The sequence below is a fragment of the Suncus etruscus genome, chromosome 6, assembly GCF_024139225.1.
Source record: "Suncus etruscus isolate mSunEtr1 chromosome 6, mSunEtr1.pri.cur, whole genome shotgun sequence".
Taxonomy (NCBI): domain Eukaryota; kingdom Metazoa; phylum Chordata; class Mammalia; order Eulipotyphla; family Soricidae; genus Suncus; species Suncus etruscus.
Window position 1 is genome coordinate 137,203,083 of NC_064853.1, and position 12,682 is coordinate 137,215,764.

Consider the following 12,682-nt stretch of genomic DNA (forward strand, 5'->3'; position numbering starts at 1 on the left):
ATTCAATTATTATATTTAAAAGGGTTGGTTACCTTGAGGTTGTAGAAGATCCAAGATACAAAGAAAGAGCATTGCAAGTAGTGTCAGTCAGAAAAGGAGGAGTTTGTGGAAATGGGAAGAGTGGGGCCTCTAATTATTTCAGTGAGATTGCTCTGCTGATTAACCGTCCTCTGACCACAAGGGTGGTAGTGCCGGGCCCACTCAAGTGCGTCAAGCTGGACTGACCAAGATTCGAACGTGTTCTGAGCCAGAGCTCCAACATCCTGAAACAAAACATCCAGCAGTACAACAGTTTTGAGTCTCTTCTGTCTGAAACCTACCCAACCCCCTGCACCTCCCTGTCTTTCCCCTTCCTGTCCTGTCCTGGTCCCTCTGTGCGATGATAGTTCACACAGGCTTCTTGGTGAGGGCACCTTGCTGAACCCTGTGAATTTACCATTGAGCAAAAGATGTAATGGTGCAAGACATTGTAAGTGATCCCATTTTTCTAGGTGCAGGCATAGTTGAGGCTATGACCATAGATGCTGTATCTCTCAGAGATTAAATGAGTTCTCATTAAGCACTAAGGAAAAAACGGATCTAGAAAACCCTTAGGAGCAGAAGAACATCTGCCTTTATTTCTTCTAGATTTTTTATTTCTTTTTATTTATTTTATTTCATCTAGATTAAAGTGGAAAGATGCTCTTTTCTTCACTAATTGTGAGATGAAAATGCTATCTAGTTTTATTTTTTTAATTTTCCCCTTTAAACAAAATTTCTATTTGTTGTCAAGCTATTTTGCCTGGTTTTGTTTTCACTTAAATTTTGAAGTCTATTTCTGGGGTGAGGCCTTTCTTTAAACAGGTCAAGGACTTTTTTCCATTTTCCCATTTTTCTGGACCTATGCAAACAACTGCGATTGTCACTACCACACCTTTACTATATTGTTTTACTCTTATCCTTTAAGGAAAAAAAAATACAACTAACTGAACTTAAAAACAAATAACTGTAGTAGAATGCCTGTCTCTAATACAGGTAGGGGATGGGAAGGGGGGAGGGGATAATGTTACACTGGTGAAGGGGGGTGTTCTGGTTATGACTGCAACCCAACTATGATCATGTTACTTAAATAAAAAGTATATTAAAAATTTTGAAGTCCATGTAGGAGTGGCTCTCTACCTTTACCTGTCCTTTTTTTTTTTTTTTTTTTTTTTTTTTTTTTTTTTTGAGTTTGAAACCAGATCCTAGATTGGGGTTCTGATTTAATTCTACCTGTCTCTGTTTACAGAATTCTGATTAGACTATTATTTATCCAGCTATCTGATGCTGACCATCAGATGCTGAATTGAGCATGAGAAAACTTGCAGTCTGCAACTCTGGGTTAACATAGAGCCTTGGACTACTCTGTAGGTCTAGTTAACTCCAGGGGACTCTCTTGTTATACGCTGATTTCTGGAGATAAGGTTTGCTGGGGATAAACAGACCCAAGCATCAGACAGAAAAAGGGGGAGTGATGTTGCTCCAGGAGAAGTGGCAGGTGCACAAAGGTCAGTGTTGGGGACTCTTGCCCTCTTCAGTGAAGGTGTGAGATTTGGGAAATTGTGGGGTTTTTTGATTTCCTTTTTGTTTTTACTTTGCTTTACTATATTTCCCCCTTTTTACATCGCCTAAGAATTGATCGTGGGTTTGGGTGGAGAAAATGTGTCTGTCTGTATTGTTTCAACTTGACCTACAAGGCCACCCTGCTGAAAAGCTGTTTTCCTATCTAATGCTTTTCTGGAAAACTTGTCTTTTGTTTTTATATTAAAAAAAAAAACTTGTCTTTTGAGTCTTAACTGTATTTCAGTATTTTCCCACCTTATCAACCTTTATGTGTTACATTATTCCATGTGCACCAATAAAACCTAACAGTTAACTTTATATTGTTATATTTAAAAAAATAAACATCTTTCACAGTTCTGTAATTAGGCACTTTTATTTTTATTATGATTTATGTATAACATAGGTTCTATTTGGGAATGACTGCAAGCATTTTCCTTTGTGTGTGTGTGTGTGTGTGTGTGTGTGTGTGTGTGTGCAACTGGCTCTGATGACTAATGCCTTTTCTTCCCTTTCCCAGGAAAATTGGTCATGGAGTATAAATTAGGGAAAGCAGTCTTACTTACATTTTAGTGTGCAATAGAAAGTCATCTTATGAAATTTTATTTTTCAGAATTACGAAATGAGTATTTCTGATCTATGTACTTAATTGTGTTTTGCCATCTTTTTATATTTAAAATTAAAAGATCTGTTCTTATTAGCATAAAGCTTGATTTGATATCTGTTTCAATACTAAAACTGTACTTAAATAAATTACTTAGAATGCCATAACTTTGCACAATTTTACATGTGTATATAATGTAATGTTCTTGTATATTTTGGGCCAAATAATGCTTTCTAAATGATGTTTGTTCTTAAACCATTCTGCTTGCTGTTAACTCCCTTTTGTAGTTTTAATCTCAAGAAATTTTTCTGAAATGGGAGAAGAAATGAATAAACATTTCTCGGAGGAAGAATGAAAGATGGCCAACAGACACATAAAAACATGCTCGCCTTCACTCATCATTAGGTAAATCCAAATCAAGACAACAATGAGGTACCACCTATACCAGTGAGGATGGCCCACATCAAAAATAACGGGGAAAACCTCTGTTGGCAGGGATGTGGTATGAAAGGTACTCACATCCACTCTTGGTGGGAATGCTCCCTAATCCAAACCCTATGAAAAACAGTCTGGAGAGTACTCAGTAAACTCAGAATCGAGCTGCCATAGGACCCAGCAACTACTCTCCTGGGTATCTATCCTCAAGTCAGAAGGATATTCATCCCAAAGTACGTGTGCATCCCACTATTCATTGCAGCACTCAGTACAATAGCCAAGATCTGGAACCAACCTTGATACCCAACAACAGATGATTGAATGAAGATGTGGTATCTATACACAATGGAATACCACATAGCAGTTAGAAATGCTACAATAATAGACTTTGCAGAGCCAGAAGATGAAAGATAAACACAGAATGATAGCACTATTCTGACGTTCCTAGAATAGACACCATATATATACATGTAACACTTCATGAACAAATCCAACAGTTTAACAGGGTAGAAACGTCAAACATGGTAATTATCAACATTTACTGGTGAGTAGTGTCCAAAACAAGTGGAAGAGGATCAACACAAAGCCTTGACTACAAATCTTACCATAAAGAAACAAGCAACAACAGAAACAGCAGCATAGAGAGAACAGGTATGTAAGCAACCTTTTACTACAGAGGCCCATAATAATGTCTTAGGGATCTTATACAGGACTACAGGTAAAGAGTATAATAGGAAGTCAGTGACTCCAGCAGAAGCATTCCATAACAATAAGATTTAATGCCTTAATCTTACTATATTTTAAATGACCTTTCAGCTTTTCTGTCCACAAGGGTCCTTGGATACAAAGCGTGGACAACCTAAGATGACACCTCGGTGCCCAATGACACTAGATATCATATCAAGCATGCATTATGAAAATGTCTGGATAAAACACTTAAACATACCCTTTATCTCTAGATTATGCCCTCTATTAGGACCTGAAGCATGTGACCAGTCAGACCACTGAAGCAGGCATCTGTGACCCACAGATTTATAGTATAGGACCTACTCATCGAACACAGTTATGCAAACTAACATTTCCTTTCTCTTTCCTTCTCTCTTCTCACTACTTCTTTCTCCCTTTTCTTCTTCTACCTTTTCCTCCTCATTATCATCAATTCTATCCATGTCAAATAAAACCACACTGTTACTTCCTCTTTAGGAAAAAAAATTTGATACAGAAGGTGCTGCAGACAATTCTACATAGGGTAACCACCTATATAGATAGACATCACTAACACATTGTTCATGCATATCCAAAACTGCTCCAGTCATCACCTTATCCTGAAACCCTTATTTAGGGAAGCCCAATCCCATCACTAAAGAAATCCCTAAAAATTAAGAAAAACTCCCAACTTCAACACGCCAGCCCAATCTCTCTTAGTTGATCTATTAGTTTCTTTACCTTATTTGTACTATATTTACCTATTTCTCTGTTCTCTTATTTCTTGCTCTCCCCTACTCTTCTTATTAAGCTATACATAAGCTAACTATTGTATGTTTGTATGTGGTCATGAGCACACAGAGATAGGACTCCTCCATGAGAGTCAAACCTAAAATGCAAACAACCCATGCCTATAGTGTATATAGCCCCTCCCATATACTAACCCTCTCCCCCATTTCAGAAATCAGACTACCCCTTCATCACCCAATCCCAACCTGATTTCCCACCTTATTTAAGCTCTTTACCCTCAGTTTTTGTTGTTGTTGTTGTTGTTGTTGTTGTTTTGGTTTTTGGGGGGGCCACACCCATTTGATGCTCAGGGGTTACTCCCAGCTAAGCTCTCAGAAATTGCCCCTGGTTTGGGGGACCAGATGGAATGCCGGGGGATCAAACCGTGGTCCTTAGTTGGCTAGCACTTGCAAGGCAGACACCTTACCTCTAGAGCCACCTCACCAGTTCCTACCCTCAATTCTTAAACCATTAGGTATCAAAACTGACCTCCTACTCCAATAAGCCACTACCCAGCACCCAAGCAAAGGGACTCCCACTTAGGCACACACCTCATCCCGGGCAAGAAACTATAACAAACACCCCTGCTGACAAATGCTGTACAGCCCACCTTTTCACCTCTCTTGTGGTTTGTTGTTCAATATCGGATTCATTTACAAAAGAATCCCCACCGCAAGAACTCTGCTCAAGACCTCTCTGCTGCAAATCTCTTCCCAATCTCAAGAAAACCAGGGTGTGGGGTGAAAATGAGCCCTGGATTCCACACCCCACAAGAAAACCTCAAAAGACAAAGGGGAATCCTATGCTCCCTTCATAAACTTAAGACCCATATCTCATAACTTGCTTATCCACAAATGGAAGGTAGTCTCCTGCATTACTTTGTTCCTTTAATTACTTTTTTAAATTTATTTTAAAAATTTCATTTCCTGTGCTCACTTCGGCAGCACATATACTAAAATTGGAACGATACAGAGAAGATTAGCATGGCCCCTGCGCAAGGATGACAGGCAAATTCGTGAAGCGTTCCATATTTTTAATAAGAATCAAGAAAATATGAAGACAAATCACAAAACTACAAACTAAAATAACATGTCAACTAACAGGCCTGAAAAAATCAGTAAACGAAGTGAATGACAAAATGGATAAGCTCTGGGACAGGGTATCAGAAGCTGAGAATAGACTTGGTGCTGTGGAAGATGAGATACATAACAATTCCATACAACAGGAGAGATTGGAAAAAAAACTTAAAACAAATGAACAGACAATGGAAAAATTAGTCAAAGAATGGGAACAGATGAAAATAGAGGTCTATGATAAGATCAACAGAAACAACTTAAGAATCACTGGAGTCCCAGAGACCCAGGAAGAAAATTTCCAGGAAGAATCAACTGTCAAGAACATCATTAAAGAGAAACTCCCAGAGCTAAAGAATATATGTGATCAAATCCTGCATGCTCGAAGAGTACCAACCAAAAGAAACCACAGAAAAACCACCCCAAGACACATCCTAGTCACAATGACAAATCCCACAGATAGAGACAGAATTCTGAAAACAGCAAGATCAAAAGTGGAAATCACGTTCAAGCAAGCATCCTTGAGATTTACAGCAGACCTGTCACCAGAAACACTAAATGCCAGAAAGCAGTGGTGGGATATTGTGACAAGACTAAATGAAATGAATGCTTCACCTAGAATACTGTACCCAGCAAAACTCACTTTCCGGTCTGAAGGAAGAATACATGGTTTCACAGACAAAAAACAGCTCAGAAACTTTACAGACTCAAAACCAGTCTTAAGAGAAAAACTGAAAGACTTAATCTAAGACAAGACTAACCAAAAGACACACCAAATTTCGATATAAAGATGGCATTAAATCCCAGGACAATTCTTTCTTTCAACGTCAATGGACTAAATGCACCAGTTAAGAGACACAAAGTGGCTAAATGGATCAAAAAACTCAATCCAACCTTCTGCTGCCTACAAGAAATGCACCTGAATAGTCAGAACAAACATAGACTCAAAATAAAAGGCTGGAGAAAAGTTATCCAAGCAAACAACACCCATAAAAAAGCTGGAGTGGCCATACTAATATCAGATAATGCAAACTTTATACTCAGGAAGGTTGTAAGGGACAAAGATGGACATTTTATATTAATCAAGGGGTATGTAGAGCAGGAAGAAATAACTCTCCTAAACATATATGCACCAAATGAGGGGCCAGCAAAATATTTAAAACAACTGTTGACAAATCTGAAAAACAATATCAATAACAACACAATAATTGTGGGGGACCTCAACACTGCTTTGTCAACACTGGATAGGTCAACCAGACTGAAACCCAACAAGAATATACTAGACCTGAGGAGAGAAATGGAAGAAAGAGGCTTAGTGGATATATATAGGACACTCCATCCCCAGAAACCTGGATACACATTCTTCTCCAATGTACATGGGACATTCTCCAGGATAGACTACATGCTGGCACATAAAACATACCTCCATAAGATCAAGAGGATAGAAATTTTGCAGACTACCTTCGCTGACCACAAGAATCTGAAATTATTTGTGAATTCCAAAGGGACTCAGAAGAAACACTTTAACACCTGGAAGTTAAACAGCCTCATGCTCAATAACCAGTGGGTCCTAGATGAAATCAAGGAGGAAATCAAAAGGTTCCTGGAAACAAATGACAATAAAGACACAAACTATCAGAACTTATGGGACACAACAAAAGCAGTACTGAGAGGAAAATTTATAGCTTTGCAAGCACACATCAGGAAGGAAGAAGGAGCTTACCTGAGTAGCTTAATGACACAGCTAATAGAACTAGAAAGTACTCAACAAAAGGACCCAAAAATAGGAAGACAGAAGGAAATAACAAAGCTGAGAGCAGAAATCAACGAAGTGGAAACCCAAAAAACAATCCGAAAGATCAACGAAAGCAGAAGTTGGTTCTTTGAAAAAATAAACAAGATTGATAGACCACTGGCAAACGTAACAAAGAAAGAGAGAGAGAGAAACTTGATAACTTGTATTAGGAATGAAAAAGGAGAGATCACTACTGATATGACAGAGATTCAAAGGGTAATCAGAAACTACTTTGAAAAACTCTATGCCACTAAAAATGAGAATCTGGAAGAAATGGATAAATTCTTGAACTCTTATAATCTTCCACGGTTGAAGGAAGAGGATGTAGCATATCTAAACACCCCCATCAACATTGATGAAATAAAAATGGTAATCAAAAGTCTGCCCAAAAACAAATACCCAGGCCCAGATGGATTCACTAATGAATTCTTTCAAACTTTCCAAGAGGAACTACTACCAATCCTAGCAAGACTCTTTCATGAAATTGAACAAACGGAAACACTCCCAAACAGCTTTTATGAAGCCAACATCACCCTAATACCTAAACCAGACAGAGATGCTACCAAAAAAGAAAATTACAGACCAATATCGCTGATGAATGCAGATGCAAAGATCCTCAACAAAATCCTGGCAAATAAGATTCAATGCCTCGTTAAGAAGATCATCCACTACGATCAAGTAGGTTTCATCCCAGGAATGCAAGGCTGGTTTAACATCTGTAAGTCTATCAACATAATACACAACATCAACAACAAGAAAAATAAAAACCACATGATTATATCAATAGATGCAGAGAAAGCATTTGACAAGTTCCAACACCCATTCTTGATAAAAACTCTCAGCAAGATGGGAATGGAAGGAACCTTTCTCAATATAGTTAAGGCCATTTACCACAAGCCAGTGGCAAATATTATCCTCAATGGAGAAAAACTAAAAGCCTTCCCTCTAAATTCTGGCACAAGACAAGGCTGTCCTCTCTCACCACTCCTATTCAACATAGCACTGGAATTACTTGCTATAGCGATTAGGCAAGAAAAAGATATCAAGGGAATCCAGATAGGAAAGGAAGAAGTCAAGCTCTCACTGTTTGCAGATGACATGATGCTCGACTTAGAAAACCCTAAAGACTCTACCAAAAAGTTTCTAGAAACAATAGACTCATATAGCAGGGTGGCAGGCTACAAAATTAACACACAAAAATCAATGGTCTTTCTATACACCAATAGTAATAATGAAGAAATGGACATTAAGAAAACAACCCCATTCACAATAGTGCCACACAAACTCAAATATCTTGGAATCAACTTGACTAAAAATGTGAAGGACCTATACAAAGAAAACTATAAAACTCTGCTCCATGAAATAAGAGAGGACACGCGGAAATGGAAACACATACCCTGCTCATGGATTGGCAGGATTAACATCATCAAAATGGCAATACTCCCCAAGGCGTTATACAGATTCAACGCTATCCCTCTAAAGATACCTATGACATTCTTCAAAGAGGTGGATCAGGCACTTTTGAAATTTGTTTGGAACAATAAACACCCTAAAATAGATAAAGCAATCATTGGGAAAAAGAATATGGGAGGAATTACTTTCCCCATCTTTAAACTTTACTACAAAGCAATAGTTATCAAAACAGCATGGTATTGGAATAAGGACAGACCCTCAGATCAGTGGAATAGGCTTGAATACTCAGAAAATGTTCCCTAGACATACAATCACCTAATTTTTGATAAAGGAGCAGGAAATTCTAAATGGAGCAAGGAAAGCCTCTTCAACAAGTGGTGTTGGCACAACTGGCTAGCCACTTGCAAAAAATTGAACTTAGACCCCCAGCTAACATCATGTACGAAGGTAAAATCCAAATGGATTAAAGACCTCGATATCAGACCCCAAACCATAAGATATATAGAACATCACATAGGCAAAACTCTCCAGGACATTGCGACTACAGGCATCTTCAAGGAGGAAACTGCACTCTCCATGCAAGTGAAAACAGAGATTAACAGATGGGAATATATTAAGTTGAGAAGCTTCTGCACCTCAAAGGAAATAGTGCCCAAGATACAAGAGCCACCCACTGAGTGGGAGAAAATATTCACCCAATACCCATCAGACAAGGGGCTAATCTCCAAAATATACAAGGCACTGACAGAAATTTACAAGGAAAAAACATCTAATCCCATCAAAAAAAGGGGAGAAGAAATGAACAGACACTTTGACAAAGAAGAAATACAAATGGCCAAAAGACACATGAAGAAATGCTCCACATCACTAATCATCAGGGAGATGCAAATCAAAACAACAATGCGATACCACCTCACACCACAGAGAATGGCACACATCACAAAGAATGAGAATAAACAGTGATGGCGGGGATGTGGAGAGAAAGGAACCCTTATCCACTGCTGGTGGGAATGCCGTCTAGTTCAACCTTTATGGAAAGCAATATGGAGATTCCTCCAAAAACTGGAAATCGAGCTCCCATACGACCAAGCTATACCACTCCTAGGAATATACCCTAAGAACACAAAAATACAATACAAAAATTCTTTCCTTACACCTATATTCATTGCAGCACTATTTACCATAGCAAGACTCTGGAAACAACCAAGATGCCCTTCAACAGACGAATGGCTAAAGAAACTGTGGTACATATACACAATGGAATATTATGCAGCTGTCAGGAAAGATGAAGTCATGAAATTTTCCTATACATGGATGTACACAGAATCAATTATGTTGAGTGAAATAAGTCAGAGAGAGAGAGAAAAACGCAGAATGGTCTCACTCATCTATGGGTTTTAAGAAAAATGAAAGACATTCTTGCAATAATAAATTTCAGACACTAAAGAGAAAAGAGCTGGAAGTTCCAGCTCACTTCAGGAAGCTCATCACAAAGAGTGATGAGTTTAGTTAGAGAAATAACTACATTTTGAACTGTCCTAATATTGAGAATGTATGAGGGAAATGTAGAGCCTGTTTAGAGTACAGGCGGGGGTTGGGTGGGGAGGAGGGAGATTTGGGACTTGGGTGATGGGAATGTTGCACTGGTGATGGGTGGTGTTCCTTTTATGACTGAAACCCAAACACAATCATGTATGTAATCAAGGTGTTTAAATAAAAAAAATTTCATTTCCTTATATATATAGGTGTGTGAATATATATATCCTTATTTTTTGTCTTGTTCCTGTCATCTTCTCTTTCCACCCCCAAATTCACCAGCAATATAATATAGCACCATTTCTTCCTGCAAAGGCATACTAAAAATAGGGGAAATTTTACGTATAAAAACAAGCTCTTATCTACTAGGGATAAGAAACTCACACTTTTTTTTTTCTTTTTTTTCTTCACTATGAGATTAAATCAGGGTTGTTCTTTTGTTAGTTTTCTTCTTTTTTTTTTAACACCACCCATCACCAGTGCAACATTCCCATCACCAATGTCCCAAGTCTCCCTCCTCCCCACCCGACCCCCGCCTGTACTCTAAACAGGTTCTCAATTTCCCTCATACATTCTCATTATTAGGAAAGTTCAAAATGTAGTTATTTATCCAACTAAACTCATCACTCTTTGTGATGAGCTTCCTGAGGTGAGCTGGAACTTCCAGCTCTTTTCTCTTTAGTGTCTGAAAGTTATTATTGCAAGAATGTCTTTCATTTTTCTTAAAACCCATAGATGAGTGAGACCATTCTGCGTTTTTCTCTCTCTCTCTGACTTATTTCACTCAGCATAATAGATTCCGTGTACATCCATGTATAGGAAAATTTCATGACTTCATCTCTCCTGACAGCTGCATAATATTCCATTGTGTATATGTACCACAGTTTCTTTAGCCATTCGTCTGTTGAAGGGCATCTTGGTTGTTTCCAGAGTCTTGCTATGGTAAATAGTGCTGCAATGAATATAGGTGTAAGCAAGGGGTTTTTGTATTGTATTTTTGTGTTCCTAGGGTATATTCCTAGGAGTGGTATAGCTGGATCGTATGGGAGCTCGATTTCCAGTTTTTGGAGGAATCTCCATATTGCTTTCCATAAAGGTTGAACTAGACGGCATTCCCACCAGCAGTGGATAAGAGTTCCTTTCTCCCCACATCCCCGCCAACACTGTTTATTCTCATTCTTTGTGATGTGTGCCATTCTCTGTGGTGTGAGGTGGTATCTCATCGTTGTTTTGATTTGCATCTCCCTGATGATTAGTGATGTGGAGCACTTTTTCATGTATCTTTTGGCTATCTGTATTTCTTCTTTGTCAAAGTGTCTGTTCATTTCTTCTCCCCATTTTTTGATGGGATTAGATGTTTTTTTCTTGTAAAGTTCTGTCAGTGCCTTGTATATTTTGGAGATTAGCCCCTTATCTGATGGGTATTGGGTGAATATTTTCTCCCACTCAGTGGGTGGCTCTTGTATCTTGGGCACTATTTCCTTTGAGGTGCAGAAGCTTCTCAGCTTAATATATTCCCATCTGTTAATTTCTGCTTTCACTTGCTTGGAGAGTGCAGTTTCTTCCTTGAAGATGCCTTTAGCCTCAATGTCCTGGAGTGTTTTACCTACGTATTGTTCTATATATCTTATGGTTTTGGGGCTGATATCGAGGTCTTTAATCCATTTGGATTTTACCTTCGTACATGATGTTAGCTGGGGGTCTAAGTTCAATTTTTTGCAAGTGGCTACCCAGTTTTGCCAACACCACTTGTTGAAGAGGCTTTCTTTGTTCCATTTAGGATTTTTTGCTCCTTTATCAAAAATCACACTTTTTTTTACAATACAGGGGCACCTCCTACCTTAAGAATGTGTCATGTGGACCCAACTTAGTCTCCAGGTGATTATACAGCAACTGTCCAACCTTGAACCCTGGATCCCAGACATAGAAACGACACAGTTCTCCACAACAGCTCCAGGAGCCAAACCCCCTTTGTGACATCCTTAATACGGCTCTGACACCAACATGATCCAGTTCTTATATGATATCCTAACAATGAGATAATGGCAACAACAGGACCTAAGAGCAGGTTGTCTTACCTCACCATCTAACGATAAAACAAAATCAGAAGACACAAGTCTTCTGTCATCTTTTGATCTGCTCAAAAGCCAAGATTGCTATCTACAGATGACTGACTGTGACAACCATGAATGGGCAGAATGTATCCTGGGTCCAATAAAAAAAAGCCCTAATCCAGAGTTTGACCTATGATCAGTACAACAACCAAGATCTCTAACTCTAGAGGTATTACTGAGACAACTGCAACTGAATGGGTCTCCTGGAAGCATAACAAAAGATGCCATTCCAGGCTCCATCCTAGGTTCAGCCAATGACCAAGACCACCAACTACAGAAAACTGATTAAAACGACAATGAAGGAACTGAATTTCTAGAGCCATATTAAAAAATAAATAAAAAGACTTCTTCATAAACTTGTGCTAATACCAAGATCTCTATATACAGAGGTCTGATGTTATCACTCATGACGGAGCAGATGTCTCCCATACACCATAGAAGGATCAAGGGGAGAGTAAATGAGCATACATGGAGTCTGTAGTTAATCCCATGACAACATACTTCAAGGGCAGAGAAGCCCTGTATCACTTAGGCAGAGAGAATTCTCTCTCTAATTTCCCCAATATTTACTGTGCCTATGCAGAGGAAAGAAAAAAAAGAACCAGCACAAATTTTAGTTTTTTGTTTGTTTGTTTTTGAT

At 38.6% G+C, this 12,682-nt stretch overlaps 1 non-coding gene across 1 annotated transcript; it reads left to right on the forward strand.

Annotated features, from left to right (window-relative positions):
• The first annotated feature begins 5,039 nt into the window (after positions 1 to 5,039).
• Positions 5,040 to 5,146, forward strand: LOC126012855 (U6 spliceosomal RNA). Its single transcript, XR_007497207.1, has one exon. It is a non-coding gene; the product is annotated as a U6 spliceosomal RNA (small nuclear RNA).
• The last annotated feature ends 7,536 nt before the right edge of the window (positions 5,147 to 12,682 follow it).